Below are 18,070 nucleotides of genomic sequence, written 5' to 3'. Positions count from 1 at the left end.
CACAGACTACACCAGGAGCTAACTGAGGAGATTGTGAAGCCATTTGTGGTGATCTTTCAGGAATCACTGAGATCAGGAAGAGTCCCAAGGATCTGGAAAATGTCTAATGTAACATCACTGTTGAAGAAGGGAAGGAGGCCGAAGCCAGGAAACTATAGCCCAGTTAGACTGACCTCAGTCGTTGTTAAGATTTTAGTGTATTTTTTGGTTGAGATTGTGGAGTGCATGGTAAAATCAGACTGAGTCAGCATGCTTCATCGAGGTGGGGAATGGGGTCGGGGGGATGAGGTGGTGGGGGGGTAATGCCTGATAAGTCTGTTTTAATACTTTGAGGAGGGAACAAGCAAGTGAAACAAAGGGGAGCCAGTCGGTGTGATCTATTTGAATTTCCAGAAGATATTTGACAGGGTGCCATGTAGGTGGCTGCTAAATCGGATAAGAGCCCATGGTGTTAGGGGCAAGGTACTGGCATGGATAGAGGATTGGCTGACAGGAAGGTGGCAGAGAGTGGGGATGAATGGGGTCTTATTCAGGATGACACTGAGTGACTAGTGGAGTCCCACAGGGGTCAGTGTCGGGATCATAACTGTTCACATTATTCATTAACAATGTGGGTGAAAGATTTGAGAGGCATAGATAAGGAAGATAGCTGACATATTTTAAAAAGGACCTCGGGGTAAACACAGAGGACAGAACATGTATGGATCAAACTTCCTGTGGAAGTGGTGGAGGCAGGTACAATTCCAAAATTAAAAAGGCATCTGGATGGGTATATAAATAGGAAAGGTTGAGAGGGAAATGGGACAAGTGCTAGCAAATGGAATTAGGTTAGGTTAGGATATCTGGTCGGCATGGACCAAAGGGTCTGTTTTTATGCTGTACATCTCTGTGACTATAATTAATGGATGTCATAGTTCGGGATCCTCCTGGAAGGAGCGATAACAGTGTGGTGGAATTTCAAATACAGCTGGAAAGTGCAAAGATAAAAGCCAATACCAGGGTCCAGTGTTTAAACAAAGGAGACTGCAATAGGATGAGGGTGGAGTTGGCTAAATTAGACTGGAAGCAAAGACTTTATGGTGGGACAGTTAATGAACAGTGGAGGATTTTCAAAACAAATTTTCAAAGTGCTCAGCAAAGGTATCTCCCAATGAAAATGGAGGACTGTCGGTAAAGGGGTTATCTGCCATGAGTGTCTTAGGAAATAAGGGAAACAATCAAAATGAAAGACAAGGCATACAAAGTGGCCGAGATCAGCAGGATACTGGAAGACTGGGAACGCTTTAAAGCTCGACAGAAAGCCACAAAATGAACTATAAAGAAAAGTCAGATAGAATGTGAGAAAAATTAGCACAGAATATAAAGACAGATCGGAAAAGTATTTATAAATATGTAAAACGAAAAAGACAGGCTCAAGTCCTTTAGAGGACGAGAAGGGGCATTTAGTAATGGGATCGGAGGAAATGGCCGAGGCATTGAACTGGTAGTTTGTGTCAGTATTCACAGTGGAAGACACAAATAACATGCCAGTACATGACAAAGAGATGAAGATAGGCGAGGAAACAATCATTATCACAAAGAGCTAGTGTTGGGCAAGCTAATGAAGATCTGGATAGACAATTCTCCTGGCCATGATGGAATCCATCCTGGGGTACTTAGCGAGAGAAGGTGGGAGAAATAACCGATGCACTTGAGGTAATTTTCCAAACTCCACTGGAATCTGGGGCAGTTCCAGCAGATTGAATACAGCAAACGTGATGTCACCGTTTAAGAATGGAGGTAAACAAAAGATAGGGAATTATAGATGAGTTAACTTAACTCAGTAGTGGGGTAAATGCTTGAGCAAATTACCAAGGAAGAAACAGCAAGGCATCTGAATAGAAATTGTCCCATTGGACAGATGCAAAATGGGTTCATGAAGGGCATGTCATGCTTTACTAATCGAACGAAATTCTATTAAGACATTACCAGTACGGTAGACAATGGGAACACAGTAGATGTGGTGTACCTCTATTTCCAAAAGGTTTTTAACAAGGTGCCAAATAAAAGGCTGCTGCATAAAATAAAGATGCATGGTATTATGGGTAAAGTATTAACATGGAGAGAAGATTAGTCAATGAACAGGAAGCAAAGATTGGGGATAAATGAGAGCTTTTCTGGTTGGCAATCAGTGACTAGTGGTGTACCTCGGGGATCAGTAATGGGACTGAAATTATTCACAATTTACATCACTGATTTGGAGTTGGGGACTATGTGTAGTGTGCTAAAGTTAGTGGATGACACTAAGATGAGCAGTAGGGTAATGCATGCAGAGGATTGTAAAACTTTGCAAAGGAACATAGCTACTTTAAATGAGAGGTCAAAGGCTTGTCAGATGGAATGAATAAGTCATCCACTTTGGTAGGAATGCTGGTAAAAATGACTGTTACTTTAATGGCAAGAAATTGCAGCATGCTGCTGTGTAGAGGGACCTGGGTGTCCTTGTGCACGAATCACAGAAGGTTGGTCTGCAGGTGCAGCAAGCAATGAAGAAGTCAAATGGAACTTTTTCCTTGATTGATAAAGGGATTAAGTTTCAAAGTGGGAAGGTTATGTTGCAGCTGTATAGGGTGTTGGTGAGGCTGCACCTGGAGCACTGTGAGCAGTTTTGGTCTCCTATCTTGGGAAAGGATGTATTGGTGTGAGAGGGGGTGCAGAGGAGGTTCACTAGATTGATTCCGGAGATGAGGGGGTTGGTTTATTAAGAGAGACCAAGTAGAGTGTGATTATAGTCATTGGAATGTTGAAGAATGAAGGGGGATCTTATAAAAACATGTAAAATTATCAAGGGAATAGATAAGATAGAAGCAGAGAGGATATTTCCACTGGTGGATGAAACTAGGACAAGAGGGAGGAACCACAAAATTAGTGGGAGCAGATTTAGGACTGAATCGAGGAGAAACGTCTTCAGCCAGAGGGATATGAATCTATGGAATTCCCTGCCCAGTGAAGTAGTTGAGGCTTCCTCAGTCGGTGTTTTAAAAACAAAAATAGACAATCTTTTGAACAGTAAAGGAATTATCGTTGTGGTGAGTGGGTGGGTAAGTGGAGCTGAGGCCATGGAAAGATCAGGCATGATGTTATTGAATGGTGGAGCAGGCTGGAAGGGTCAGATGGCCTACTTCTGATCTTAGTTCTTATGATATTATGTTCTGATGTGATCAGATATTGCAGCAGGATCTTGATCAGTTGGGAAATGGGCTGAGAAATGTCAAATGGAGTTTAATCGAGAGATGTGTGAGTGTTGCAGTTTATAAAGTCAAATCAAAGTAGGAGTTTCGAGTGAATGGTATGGCCTTAAGGAATGTGGAGGAACAGATGAACCTTTGAGTTCAGGTGCACATCTCTCTGAAAGTGGAGTTAGAGGTAGACAGGCTGTGAAGAAGGGCTTTGGTACATTGGCCTTCATCGGTCAGATCATTGGTCAGAGTATTGAGTACAGGAGTTGGGAGGTCATGTTGTGGTTGTACACGACATTGGTTTGGCCACGGTTGGAATATTGTATGCAATTCTGGTCTCCTTCCTATCGGAAAGATGTTGTGAAACCTGAAAGGGTTCAGAACAGATTCACAAGGATGTTGCCATGGTTAGAGGATTTGACCTATAAGGAGAGGCTGAACAGGCTGGGGCTGTTTTCCCTGGAGCATCAGAGGCTGAGGGGTTACCTTTTCGAGGTTTACAACATCATGAGGGGGATGGATAGTGTAAATAAACAAAGTCTTTTGCCTGTGATGGGGGAGTCCAGAACTAGAGAGCATAGTTTTAGGGTGAGAGGGGAAAGATATAAAAGAGACCTAAGCAGCAATGTTTTCACACAGAAGGTGGTACGCGTTTGGAATGAGCTGCTAGAGAAAGTGGTGGAGGCTGGTACAATTGCAACATTTAATCGTGATGTGGATGGTTATATGAATAGAAAGGGTTTGGTAGGATATGTGTCGGGCGCTGGCAGGTGGGACTCGATTGAGTTGGGATGTCTCGTCGGCATGGACGATTTGGGCTGAAGGGTCTGTTTCCATGCTGTCCATCTCTGTGACCCTATGTTACATTTGTACCAGAGGTTGATGAGTCTGCACTGACAGTAATATATTCGTTTTTGGTCACACTGCTATAGGAATGATGTAATTAAAGTGGAAAGAATGCAGAAGAAATTTACAAGAATGCTGCCAGGACTCAAGGGACTGAGTTATCGGAAGAGGTTGGAGAAGCTAGGCCGTTTTCTGTGCAGTGTTGGAGACTGGGTGGGGTGTCTCGTAAACGTGTATGAGATCATGAGGGGGATGGATTGGGTGAATGCACTCAGTGTTTATCCAGGTTGGGGAATCGGGGCTTGGAGGGCATGAGGTTAAGGTTCGAGGGGAAAAATAAATTGAAACCTGAGGGACAACTTTTTTATACAGAGTGTGGTACACATATAGAATGTGCTGCCAGTGGAAGTGGTTGATGCTGGTACAATTACAACATTTAAAGGACATTTGGACAAATACATGGAGCAGCACAACATGTCAGACAGCATCTGAGGAGCAGGAGAATTGGTGTTTTGGACATAAAACCTTCATCAGGAAGGGCTTATGCCCGAAGCATCAATTCTCCTGCTCCTTGGATGCTGCCTGACCTGCTGTGCTTTTCCAGGACCACAGTCTCGACTCTGATCTCCAACATCTGCAGTCCTCACTTTGTCCTTCATGCATGAATAACAAGGAGATGGGCCAAATGCAGGGAAATGGGGTTTGTGTGCATTTTTTTTAAAAAAAGAGATAACCAGGGTCCAGGGGCAATATCTTCTTGTCAGAATAAAAGATAAGAATGGTCAGTGTTGGGAATGCGGGATGACTAGAGAAATTGAGGTTATGTTTGAGAAAATGTGGAAAGTATTTCTCAGGTATAGGCAGGAGAGATTGAGCGATAACTTAGAAGAGTATAAAGGAAGTAAGAGTACACTAAGAGGGAAATCAGGAGGGCTAAAAAGGGGACATGAGATAGCTTTGGCAAATAGGGTTAAGGAGAATCCAAAAGTATGTTAAGGACAAAAGGGTAACTAGGGAGAGAAGAGGGCCCCTCAAAGATCAGCAAGGCAGTCTATGTATGATACCTCAGGAGATGAGTGAGGTACTAAGCGAGTATTTTGCATCTGTATTTACTGTGGAGAAGGATTTGGAAGATAGAGAATGTGGATAAATAGATGGTGACATGTTGAAAAATGTCCATATTACAAGGAGATGGTGCTGCATGGCTTGAAATGCATAAAAATGTATAAATCCCCAGGACCTGATCAGGTATACCCTATAACTCTGTGGGAAGCTAGGGAAGTGATTGCTGGGCCACGTGCTGTGATATGTGTGTCAACAAGAGTGAAAGGTGAGGTTCCAGAAGACTGGAGGTTGGCTAATGTGGTACAACGATTTAAGAAAGATGGTAACGAAAACCAGGGAACTATAGACCGGTGAGCCTGTCATCAGTGGGGGGCAAGTTGTTGGAGGGAATCCTGAGGGATAGGATTTACACGTATTTGGAAAGGCAAGAACTGATTAGAGATAGTCAGAATGGCATTGTACATGGACAATCATGCTTCATAAATCATGAGTTTTTTGAAGAAGTAACCAAGAGGATTGATGAGGGCAGAGCCAATGATGTAATCTATATGGACTTCCGTAAGGTGTTCGACAAGTTTCCCCGTGCCAGGTGTTCGACAAGTTTCACCCTGTTAGCAAGGTTCGATCTCATGGAATACAGGGAGACCCAACCATTTGGATTCAGAACTTGCTCAAAGGTGGAAGACAGAGGGTGCTGGTAGAGTTTCCTTTTCAGACTGGAGTATTGTGACCGTTGGAGTGCCACAAGGATTGGTACTGGGTCCACTACGTTTTGTCATTTATGTGAATGATTTGGATGAGAGGAAGTACAGTTAGTAAGTTTGCAGGTGACAACAAAATTGGAGGTTTAGTGGACAGTGAAGAAAATTACTTCAGAGTACAACAGGATCTTGTACAGATGGACCAATGGGATGGGGAGTTGCAGATGGAGAGTTGCAGATGGAGTTTAATTTCGGAAAATGTGAGATGCTGCATTTTGCAAAAGCAAATCAGAGTAGGACTTATACGCTTAATGATTTGATTAGATTCCCCACAGTGTGGAAAAAGGCCCTTCGGCCCAACAGGTCCACATTGACCCTCCAAAGAGGAGTAGCCAATCCAGATCCATTCCCTACTCATGCACCTATCACTATGGGCTTTTATCGGGGCGAATTCACATGAATTGCACATCTTTGGACTGTGGGAGCAAACCAGAGAATCCGACGGAAATCCACACAGTCACGGGGGAAAGTGCAAACTCCACGCAGATCGTCTGCCCGGGGCTGGAATTGAACCCGGGTCCCTGGTACTGCAAAGCAGTACTGCGAACCACTGAGCCACTGTGCCGTCCAGGTACATTAGCTAATGGTAAGATCCTGGGAAGTGTTGGGGAACAAAGAGACCTTAGGGTGTAGGTTTTTAGTTCCTTGAAAGTAGAGTCGGAGGGAGATAGATAGTGACGAAGGTGTTTGGTCTGCTTTCCTTTATTTAGTCAGAGTATAAAGTATAGGTATTGGGAGATCATGTTGTGTCTGTAAAGGGCATTGGCCAGGCCACCAAAGGAATATTGCACACAGTTGTGCATCCTTTCCTATCGGAATGATGTTGTGAAACTTGAAAGAGTTGAGAAAATATTTGCAAGGATGTTGCCAGGGTTGGAGGATTTGAGCTACAGGGAAAGAATGAATAGGCTGGGGCTGTTTTCCCTGGAGCATCGGAGGCTGAGGCGTGAACTTATAGAGGTTATAAAATCATGAGGGGCATGGATAAGATAAATAGACAAGGTATAGGAGTCCAGAACTAGAGGACAGTGGTCAGGGTGTAAGGGGAAAGATATAAAAGGGATTTAAGGAGCAACCTCTTCATGCAGAGGGCAGTGCGTGAATGGAATGAGCTGCCAGAGGAAGTGGTGGAGGTTGGTACAAATACAGCATTTGAAATCGATATTGGATAGTCATATGGATGAAAATGGAATAGTGTTGGTTGGATCGGCTTCAGATTGGTTTCATGGGTCGCGTAACATTGAGGGCGAAGGGTCTCTACTGTGCTGTTCTATATGTTCTAAAGGCTTCTGGCGATGGGTGTATAAAAAAGGAAGGGTTCAGAGAGATATGGGCCAAATGCTGGCAAATGGGAGTTGATGAGGTTGGGATATCTGGTTGGCATGGATGAGTTGGACCGAAGGGCCTGTTGTCCGTGCTGCACATCTCTGTGACTCTGAGACCAGTTTGGGTGGAAGGGCCTGTCTCCGTGCTGCAGGACCCTATGCATTTGATTCAAGAAGCAAATATACCCTGCCCCTCTCCCTGGGTTTCCTACCCCATCAGAGATCAGAGGCTACACTGTTTTCCCCGAGAGTGAAAGTTCTTGTTTATTACAGCCTTGCCCCGGGATGTGAACCATCCTCCTTTCTCTGGCCCCGGAAGCTGCCCATTGTCCAGGTTCTGTGGGTGTATATACACACACAGGCACAGACAGACAGACACACACGCCGAGAGAGAAGGGACGGGGGTGTGGTCAGAGAGAGAGAGAGATAAACACACACAGATGGGGAGAGAGAGATAAACACACACAGACGGAGAGGGAGAGAGAGAGATAAGCACACACAGAGACGGGTAGAGAGAGAGATAAACACACACAGACGGAGAGAGAGAGAGAGATAAGCACACACAGAGACGGGAGAGAGAGAGAGAGAGATAAACACACACAGATGGGGAGAGATAGAGAGAGAGCTAAACACACACAGACGGAGAGAGAGATGAGCACGCACAGACGGGGCGGGGGGGGGGAGAGAGAGAGATAAACGCACACAGACGGAGAGAAGAGGTGGGTGGAGAGATGCCGAAGCCTCCCACTGCGAATGTGACCAAGTGGTGTCCGGGTTGATTCGCGCAAGCGCACTGAATCTCACAGAACAAATGATAGAATGGATTCCACATTCCTATGCATGCTGGGTAGCAGGACTACCATAGAAACCTGGAGCATGGTCATGAATACACACGGATTATGATGTTGTAGATATAACGTTTTGGGAAATAATGGTGAAGCGGAGTCACAGATATAGAAAACAATATCGTAGAGTCCTACACATACCAGCGATTTTAGCTGGAAGAGCTCCTGCAGCCAGGTGTTAGCTTAGAGATGCCCCAGAATGTGGCGTGGTTTAGGAAATATTTCCTGTGAGAAACTTTCAAGATCAGATTGTCATCCAGATTCCAGGGCATGTATTTCATTTCTGCTGGTACGTGAGGAAAGAGCAGGGAGTTCTTTGGACACATGGCATAGCCATTTTTAATCCATGACAGGGTTCAGTTATCACCGGCCAGACCTCCTGTTATTGGCATTTCCAATTCCCCATGAGAAAATTAAGATGAAGCTATTTTCGACCTATTTGCTGTATTCCATTTGGATTGTAATTTTTCCAAGTGATTTGTACACGACCACAGCAGGCAGTTAGCAATTAACCACTTTGCTGCAGCTTAAACACTTGGAACACATTGTGAGATTAGAATGGCACGGTTCCTTTCTGAAACAAAGTCAGAAATGCTGAGTGTGCACATGGATTTCAGACAGCAGGGAGAGAGCTTGACCGAGGATTTAAATTGCCCCATTGACTGGATTTCTTCACCAATTTGTTTATACTGGAATATTGACACAATTTCTGTATCACCCTGTATCACCCAGAGTTGGGAAAAGCAGCAGATGAACTCCTGCCCAGAATGTAACAGGGGTTTCTGGATGTTAACTTGAGGTTAAATCAAGCCATAGTGAATCTAGCCAAGGAAGCTCGAAAATTAAATCAGAATCCTTAAGGAAATAAAAGGGAATATCACTGTGAGGAAGGTCAGGTAGAACTGAAGGTGTTTTGTGAAACTGACAAGAAATTGATCTGTGTGAATTGTGTAGAATCGCAGGGACACAGAAAGTACTGCGTTATCCACGTTCTCATCACTGCCTCAATAAACCCACTTCAGCTGAACTCCCCATTTCATTTATTTGTCACCAAATGTTCACAGATCCAAATGTTCAGCCTTCTCAGAAGGGGAAACTCTTCACCGAATCGATCGGATTTAGCCCATTCATAATTTCAAACACCTCCATCAGATCTTCTGATTTCTTGAGTGAAGTAACGTAATGTTTTCTGAAATCCTTTGAAATTCATGTAACTTTGAAAATATTTTTCTGCTGTCTCAGTATATTTTATGCAACATCTGTTTTCAATTCCAAATCAGCAGAATTGCAGAATCCAGGACGACGAAGCAAATTGAGTTCTGGCATTTATACCTGAAGGAATAGAAAGTAGGGGAGTGTTGCTGTAACTGCACAAGGCATCAGTGAGACTGCATCTGGAGTATTGCGTGCAACTTTGTTTCCCTTACTTGAGAAGGGATATAGTTGCATTGCCAATCGTTCAGAGCAGAATCATTAGATGATCTCCAGAGCTGAGGGGTTTCTTTCATGAAGAGAGATTGAGCAGTTTCCGCCTATACTCTCAAGAGTTTAGGAAAATAAGCGGAGATGTAATTGAGGTCTACAAGATGCTAAAGGGGATTGACAAAGTAGATGATGAGGGGATGTTTCATCTTTTAGTTTAGAATGGAAGGTCATCACTTGAGGGTGAGGAGTAGCAGGTCTAAAACAGATGAGGAGAAAATACTTTTCCCAAAGAATGCTGAATTTGCGGAACTCTCTACCTCATCGTGCAGTGATTCCAGGACAATGAATTTAAAGAGGGGATAGACAGATTTTAAATTGGTAATAGGTTGAAGGATTATGGAGAGCGAGAGGAAAGGGGAATTGTTGAAATCAGCCACGATCTTATTGAATGGTGGAGCAGGCTCAAGGGGCTGAATTGCCTTCTCTTGCTTTTAGTTCTGATGTTATTATGCTGCAATCTGAATTAGCAAACTCCTATAATGTGATTTGTAACTGCTACTTTCTGGATAGAGACAGTCATTCTCTGTCAATCATATTCACCCCCTGTTTATTCCAGGAGGAAACATCTTGGAAGGGAAGGTAGAACAAGCAGTTTCGGTGCAAATTGGTGAAATTACTCAGGAAAGTCTTTCTGGTGCAATTTATGATCAGCTCTTTATTGTTTACAGGGTAAGCAATGAAACGTTTAAGCTGCTGTCACTAAAGGAGGGTGTCCTGTCGACTGAAAAACTGAAGATCCTTTTACCATTTCCAGTTTGGAGAGAAATGATGGCGGTCATTAAACCTGGTAGAACACAAGTAAGTCTCCTTGTCCAAATTTATATTTTACAATTTGGATTATTACGTATGCAAACATCAAAGACAGGATAATTAAGCAATGAAAGAAATAAATCTGGATTTAATGGTTCTGATAGTTCTTGACATCAGTATAGCATTTGACATGGTACAACATAACAGAGACCTAGAAAAGCCAGTCAATGGGAATTTGGGAAAACACTTCATTGGTTTGAGTCATACTGCACACAAGGGGTATTGGTTATGATTATTGGAAGCCAATCATTTCAGCTCGAGGACATTTCTGTCGTTCTCACATGCAGTTAGTCAGGTTACTTTGTTTCATTCATATATTTTTCCAATCTACCTGTTCAGAAATGTTACTCCATCCCTGTGGGGCAGATGGAAGTAGAACCTTGGTCTCTTGATCTAGTGATAGGGACACTGCCACACCACCACAAGAGCAGCCCTGCAGTTCGTGAGGGAGCGCCTTGGCACAACTATCTACAACTGCTTAATGAATCAACTTCCATCCATCCAAGGTGGAGTTTTGAGGAGGGGAGGTGACTGAATGTTCAGTGATGGTTATATGGTTTTTAGCACATTTGTGTCTCCCAAAATAGGCAAACATATCCTGTATGAATGCAACAAGACCTGGAAAACATGCAGGATTGTTCTGACAAGTGGCAAGTAGCATTCATGTCACACACGCCACACAATGAACATCTCCAACAAGTGAGAATGCAGCTATCACCCTCGACTTTCAATAGAAATTCAATTCATTAGCATTGGTGCAATCCCGACTCTCAGTATCCTGGAGGTAATCATTGACCAGAAACTGAAGTGACCAGCCATACACATACTGCAGCTTCAAGAGTAAGTCAGAAGCTGGGAATATTCCTGCCAGTAACTCACCTCCTGACTCTCCAAAGCCTGTCCTTCATCTCCAAGTCATAAACCAGGAATGTGATAGCAGACTCTTTACTTGCCTGAATGAGTTCAACACCAATAAAACTCAAGGTGATCAACACAATTCAGGAGAAACCAAGTTGCTGTAATGGCACCCCTTCCATCAGCTCGAATATTAACTCCCTCCACCAGAGACAGACTGTTACAGATATATGGGCCATTTAAAAGATGCATTGCAGAACTTCATGAAGGCTCCTTGTCCACCACCTTCCACATATACAACTTCAACCACCTCGTTGAGCAAGGGCAGCAGGTACATGGGAACATTACCACCTGTAAGTTCTTCTCCATCCTATATACCATCGGGAAATTACAAATATATGGCTGTTCCTTCCCTGTCACTGTGTCAAAAAGCTATAAATCCAGATGGACGACAATGGTTCAAGAAGGAAGCTCCTGGCTTGGTAAGGTTTGGTCATAAATGCTTTTCAGGCTGGTAATACAAATATCTCCTGAATGAATAACAACAACAAAATCTATGCACTAATTCGATCTTCTAAAAAGCATCACTTTTAGCTGTTCAGCTGAAATTGCCAGATCCCAAAACGTCACCAGTACAGGACCCACTTGACTTCATTGCTCAGACTTTTGAATATCGGAGTTGGGACATCAGGTTGAATTTGAATATGACATTGGTAAGACCTCTTCTGGAGTACTGTGTACAGTTCTGTTCGCCCTGCTGTAGGAAGGATATTATTGGATTAGAAAGGGTTCCAAAAAGATTAACCATGACGTTGTCTGCAATGGAGACATAGAGTTATAAAATAGATTGAATAGGCTGGGTCATTTTATACTGGAACATAGGAAGTTGAGGTTTATAAAGGTTTATAAACCTTATAGAGGTTTATTAAATCAACATGGGCAGAGTTAAGTATTGGTCTTTCCCATTGTGTGTAGTTTTAGCCCAGCCAACTGACTGATTAAAAACCTCAAGAACTGTGGATGCAGGAAATCTGAAACAAAAACAGAAATCGCTGGAGAATCTCAGCAGGTCTGGCAGCATCTGTGGAGAGAAATCATAATAAACGTTTAGGACCCAGTGACCCTTGTTCAGAAATGTGTGATTATGTGGTTTACAATTCCATTTCAGACTGCAGCTCTGAGTGGTAATGGTGGAAGCTCCAATTCCACGTCCTGGAATCTCAACTGCAAGTTGATCTTGAACCTTTTTGGTGAAATATCAGCGCAACGTCCTTGGCCATCGTTTTTACACTTGCGGCTTGACCCAGGGACAGGGACACTTCTGATAGTCCACAAGGCCCCCACTTCTCCGGGATAGTTGCACGATTCCTGTTTCCAGTTCAACACTTTTATTTCATTTAAAAAATATTCGGCGCAACATTGCGACCCTCCAGCGGTGAGCAGTACTGCAGGGAACAGGTGGCGTGGGGATTGCAGAACAGCGATAATATACGTGGTGCCGGACCACCACTATGTGGCGGCAAAGTAGACTGCGACCAAACTTAATTCAGGGACCATCAAAGTGAATAACTCCTGTGGATGCTAGACATCGGAAATAAAATCATAAAAAAGACTGCAAATCCATAGCAGGTCACATAACATCTGTGGAGACAGAAGCAGAACGAATATTTTGAGTCCATTATAACTCTTCAGAATGAGTCAGTCTCAACCATTTTCTCCCCAACACACTGTTTGAGGGTTAATGAAAAAGCAGGGAATAGCACCACCAGGTGTCTGCAACCGGTATTACAAGGGGAAATAACATGTGGAACCCCAATCATAACCACCAGGTGGCACGGAAGGTCCACGGAAAATACTTGTTAACAATTCTTCCTCGCCCGCATGGGCCCCAGCTAATCCTGCCTCTTCGTAGGGTATGTGGAATAGTCCATCTTCCGCAACTACACTGGCCCCACTCCCCACCTTTTCCTCCGCTACATCGATGACTGTATCGGCGCTGTCTCATGCTCCCACGAGGAGGTTGAACAGTTCATCCACTCCACCAACACCTTCTACCCCGACCTCAAATTCACATGGACAGCCTCAGATTCCTCCCTCCCCTTCCTCGAACTTCCTATTTCTATCTCAGGCGACCGAATCAACACGAACATCTACTACAAACGGACTGAATCCCACAGCTACCTGGACTACACCTCTTCCCACCCTGCCCCCTGTAAAAACGCCATCCCATATTCCCAATTGCTTCGTCTCCACCGCATTTGCTCTCAGGAGGACCAGTTCCAAAAACGTACAACCCAGATGGCCTCCTTCTTCAAGGAACGCAATTTCCCCACCGACGTGGTCGACGAGGCCCTCCACCGCATCTCTTCCACTTCCCGCTCCTCCGCCCTTGAGCCCCGCTCATCCAACCGCCACCAGGACAGAACCCTACTGGTCCTCACCTACCACCCCACCAATCTCCATGTACAGCGTATCATCCGCCGTCATTTCCGCCACCTCCAAACAGACCCCACCACCAAGGATATATTTCCCTCCCCTCCCCTATCAGCATTCCGTAAAGACCACTACCTCCGTGACTCCCTCGTCAGATCGACACCCCCACCAACCCAACCTCCACTCCCAGCACCTTCCCCTGCAACCGCAGGAGGTGCAAGACTTGCACCCACACTTCCCCCCTCACCTCCCTCCAAGGCCCCAAAGGAAACTTCCATATCCGCCACAAATTCACCTGCACCTCCATACACATCATCTATTGCATCCTCTGCACCCAATGTGGCCTCCTCTATATTGGGGAGACAGGCCGCCTACTTGCGGAGCGTTTCAGAGAAAACCTCTGGGACACCCGGACCAACCAACCCAACCACCCTGTGGCTCAACACTTCAAGTTCCCACTCCCACTCCACCAAGGATATGCAGGTCTTTGGACTCCTCCATCGCCAGACCACAACAACACGACGGTTGGAGGAAGATCGCCTCATCTTCCGCCTAGGAACCCTCCAACCACAAGGGATGAACTCGGATTTCACCAGTTTCCTCATTTCCCCTCCCCCACCTTGTCTCAGTCAAATCCATCGAATTCAGCACCGCCTTCCTCACCCGCAATCTTCTTCCTGACCTCTCCGCCCCCACCCCAGTCTGACCTATCACCCTCCCCTTGACCTCTTTCCACCTACCGCATTTTCGACGCCCCTCCCCCAAGTCCCTCCTCCATACCTTTTATAATAGCCTGCTTGGAACACTTTCCTCATTCCTGAAGAAGGGCTCATGCCCGAAACATCGATTCAACTGCTCCTTGGATGCTGCCTGACCTGCTGCGCTTTTCCAGCAACACATTTTCAGCTCTGATCTCCAGGATCTGCAGACCTCACTTTCTCCTCACAATTCTTCCTCAGACTATCAGCGAAACTATGAACAAAGCCCTGATTGTTGCCACTGAGGTAACACATAAATTCAAACGCATAATGGATAGCAAGGGAAGCTGTGAGGGATGAGGATTGGGAGTGGGGAGAGGAGAGTTTGAAATCCCATAGAAAAGCAGAAATCTCTGGAAAAGCGCAGCAGGATCTGGTAGCATCAGTTCTGAAGAAGGGTCAGTGGACCCAAAACGTTAATTCTGTTCTCTCTACACAGACGTTATCAGACCTGCTGAATTTTTCCAGCAATTTCTATTTTTGGTTCTGATTTCCAGAATCCACAGTTCTTTCAGGGTTTGAAATCCTCCTTTTCTGACTAAATGACATCAGGAATTTTGATTTAAATGAAATCAGTGGGCAACTTGTGGATTAAGAGTTGCTCTTGTTTTTGCATCATGTTTGAGAAACTTCAGCTTCACTGGCGTTCAGTTTTCTGCTTTCATTCTCCCTTCTTCCTTGAACAGATGTGTTATAATAACGATGTGCCAAACTGCTGTAACCTTTCCAAACCCTGGGAAAGTTTGTCAAAATACAAAATCATTCCATCTGCTATTCCTGCAGCCTCTATATTGAAGACCCTGGGTGGCAGGCCATGTGGTCCAGGGGCACTTGTCCAACTTCTGTCCTCATGGTTTTCCTGGCACCTTTTCCCCAGTGATTGACAAAGAGATGAAGGTAGGTGAGGACCTGGGAACAATCATTATCAGGAAAGAGATAGTGTTGGGCAAGCTAACGGACCTCAGGTAAACAAGTCTCCTGGCCCTGATGGAATGCATCCCAGGATGCTAAAATAGATGGTGGGAGAAATAACAAAAACACTTGTGATAATTTTCCAAAATTCACTAGACTCTGGTGGAGTTCCAGCAGATTGGAAAACAGCAAATATGATGCCACTGTTTGAAAAAGGGGGTAGACAAAAGATGGGGAACTATAGACTTGGATTTGATTTAGTTGGAGGCGAGCACTTTGGAGAGAGTGGCCATAATTCAGTTGCATTAAATTTAACGATGGAAAGGGAGCAGTACCTGCCACAGGTCAAGAGTTATCGATGGGGGAAGGCAATTACAATGCGATTAGGCAAGATTTAGGATGCATAGAATAGGGTAGCAAAATGCAGGGAATGAACACAATGGAAATGTGGAGCTGGTTTAAGGAACAGATATTGCGTGTCCTTTGATAGGATGTCCATGTCAGGCATGGAGGAAGTGATAAGGTAAGGGAACCATGGTTTACTGCAGAAATTCCATCTCTTGCAAAGCAGAAGAAAGAGGCTTTTGTGTTGATGAGACAAGATGGTTCAGATGAGGGATGGAGAGTTACAGATCAGCGAGGAAGTATTTAAAGAGAAAGTGAGGAAGAGCTAAGAGAGTGCCTGAGCAGTCTTTAGCAAATAGAATAAAGGAGAATCCTAAAACTTTATATAGGTATGTGAGGAATAAAAGGATGATTAGGGTAGGAATAGGGCCAGTCAAAAACTGAAGTGGGAAGTTGAATGTGGACCCTGTGGAGATCGGAGAGGTGCTAAATGAACATTTCTCATTGGTTTACTCTCAGGAAAAGGAGAATATTGTAGAGGAGAAGAATGAGGTTCGAGATATTAGATTCGAAAGGATCGAGGTTAGTTACGAATAGGTGTTATCAATTCTAGAAAGAATGAAAGTAGACAAGTCCCCTGGGTCAGATGGGATTTATCTGAGGATTTTCTGGGAAGCTCGGCAGGAGATAGCAGAGCCTTCGGCTGTCTTTGTCTACAGGTTTAATACCAGAGGACTTGAGGATTACAAATGTTGTGCCCTTGTTCAATAAGGGCAGTAGAGATGATTCAGATAATGATAAACCGGTGAGCCTTATTTCTGTTGTAGGAAAGGTTTTGGAAAGGATTATAAGAGATAGGATTTATAATCATCTAGCAAGCAACAATTTGATTTCAGATCGGCAACATGGTTTTGTCAAGGACAGGTTGTGTCTCACAAACCTCATTGAGTTTTTTTTTGAGAAGGTGAACAAGCATGTAGATGAGGGTAGAGCAGTTGATGTGGTTTACATGGACTTCAGTAAAGCCTTTGATAAGGTTCCACATGGTAGGCTGATGGAGAAAATGCAGATGCATGGGATTGAGGGTGATTTAGCAGTTTGTTTTAGAAACTGGCTTTCTGAAAGAAGGCAGCGAGTGGTGGTTGATGGAAAATATTCAGCCTGGAGTCCAATTACTAGTGGTGTGCCACAAGGAATTGTTTTGGGATCACTGCTGTTTGTCATTTGTATAAAAGACTTGGACGCAGGCATAGGTGAATGGATTAGTAAATTTGCAGATGACACTAAAGTCGGTGGAGTAGTGGACAGTTTGGAAGAATGTTACAGGTTGCAGGTAGACTAGGATAAACTGCAGGATTGGGCTGAGAGGTGGCAACTGGAGTTCAATGCAACCAAAAGTGAGGTGATGCATGTTGGGAAGAATAACAGGAAAGCAGAATACTGGTTCAATGGAAAGAGTCTTGGTAGTGTGGATGTGCAGAGGGATCTTGGAGTCCATGGACATAGATCTCTGAAAGTTGCCACCCGGGTTGATAGTACTATTAAGAAGGCATACAGTGTGTTAGGTTTCATTGGGTAGAGGGATTGAGTTCTGGAGCCGCAATATCATGCTGCAACTATACAAAACGCTGGTGCGGCCACACCTGGAATATTGTGTACAGCTCTGGTCACCGTATTTTGGGAAGGATGTGGAAGTATTGGAAAAGGTGCAGAGGAGATTCACCAGGATGTTGCCTGGGCTGGAGAGGAGTTCTTATGAGGAAAGGCTGAGAGAATGGGGTCTGTTCTCATTGGAAAGAAGAAGGCTAAGGGGGGATTTGATAGAAACATACAAGACGATCAGAGAATTAGATGGGGTAGACAGTAAAAGTCTTATTCCTGGGATGATGATGTCAGCTTGTATGGGGGGGAATAACTACAATTTGAGGGATGACAGATTTAAGACAGATGTCAGAGGCAGCTTTTTTACTCAGAGAGTAGAAAGGGCGTGGAATGCCCTACCTGCTAATGTCGTTAACTCAGCCACATTTGGGAGATATAAACAATCGTTGAATGAACACATGGATGATGATGGGATAGTGTAGGGGGCTGAGTTTAGTATAGTTCACAGGTTGGTGCAATATTGAGGGCCGAAGGGCCTGTTCTGCGCTGTATGTTCTATGTTCCAGACCGTGAGCTTAATCTCTGTAGTGTGAAAGATGTTTGAGTCTGTTATCATGGAAAAAATAGCAAGACAGACATCTGGATTGAAGTTGTCCCGTTGGGCAGATGCAGCATGGGTGCATGAAGGGCAGGTCATGCTAAACTAATTTACTGGAATTCTTTGAGCACATTGCGAGCACGTGGTATATCTTGATTTCCCAAAGGTATTCAACAAGGTGCCGGACAGAGGGCTACTGCACAGGATAAAGA

The sequence above is a fragment of the Chiloscyllium plagiosum genome, unplaced genomic scaffold (assembly GCF_037043375.1).
Source record: "Chiloscyllium plagiosum isolate Xiang-an unplaced genomic scaffold, Cpla_swu_hap1 HiC_scaffold_35, whole genome shotgun sequence".
In the NCBI taxonomy this organism is placed as follows: Eukaryota; Metazoa; Chordata; class Chondrichthyes; order Orectolobiformes; family Hemiscylliidae; genus Chiloscyllium; species Chiloscyllium plagiosum.
The sequence above is the reverse complement of the archived record's forward strand: the minus strand, read 5'-3'. Positions refer to the sequence as shown.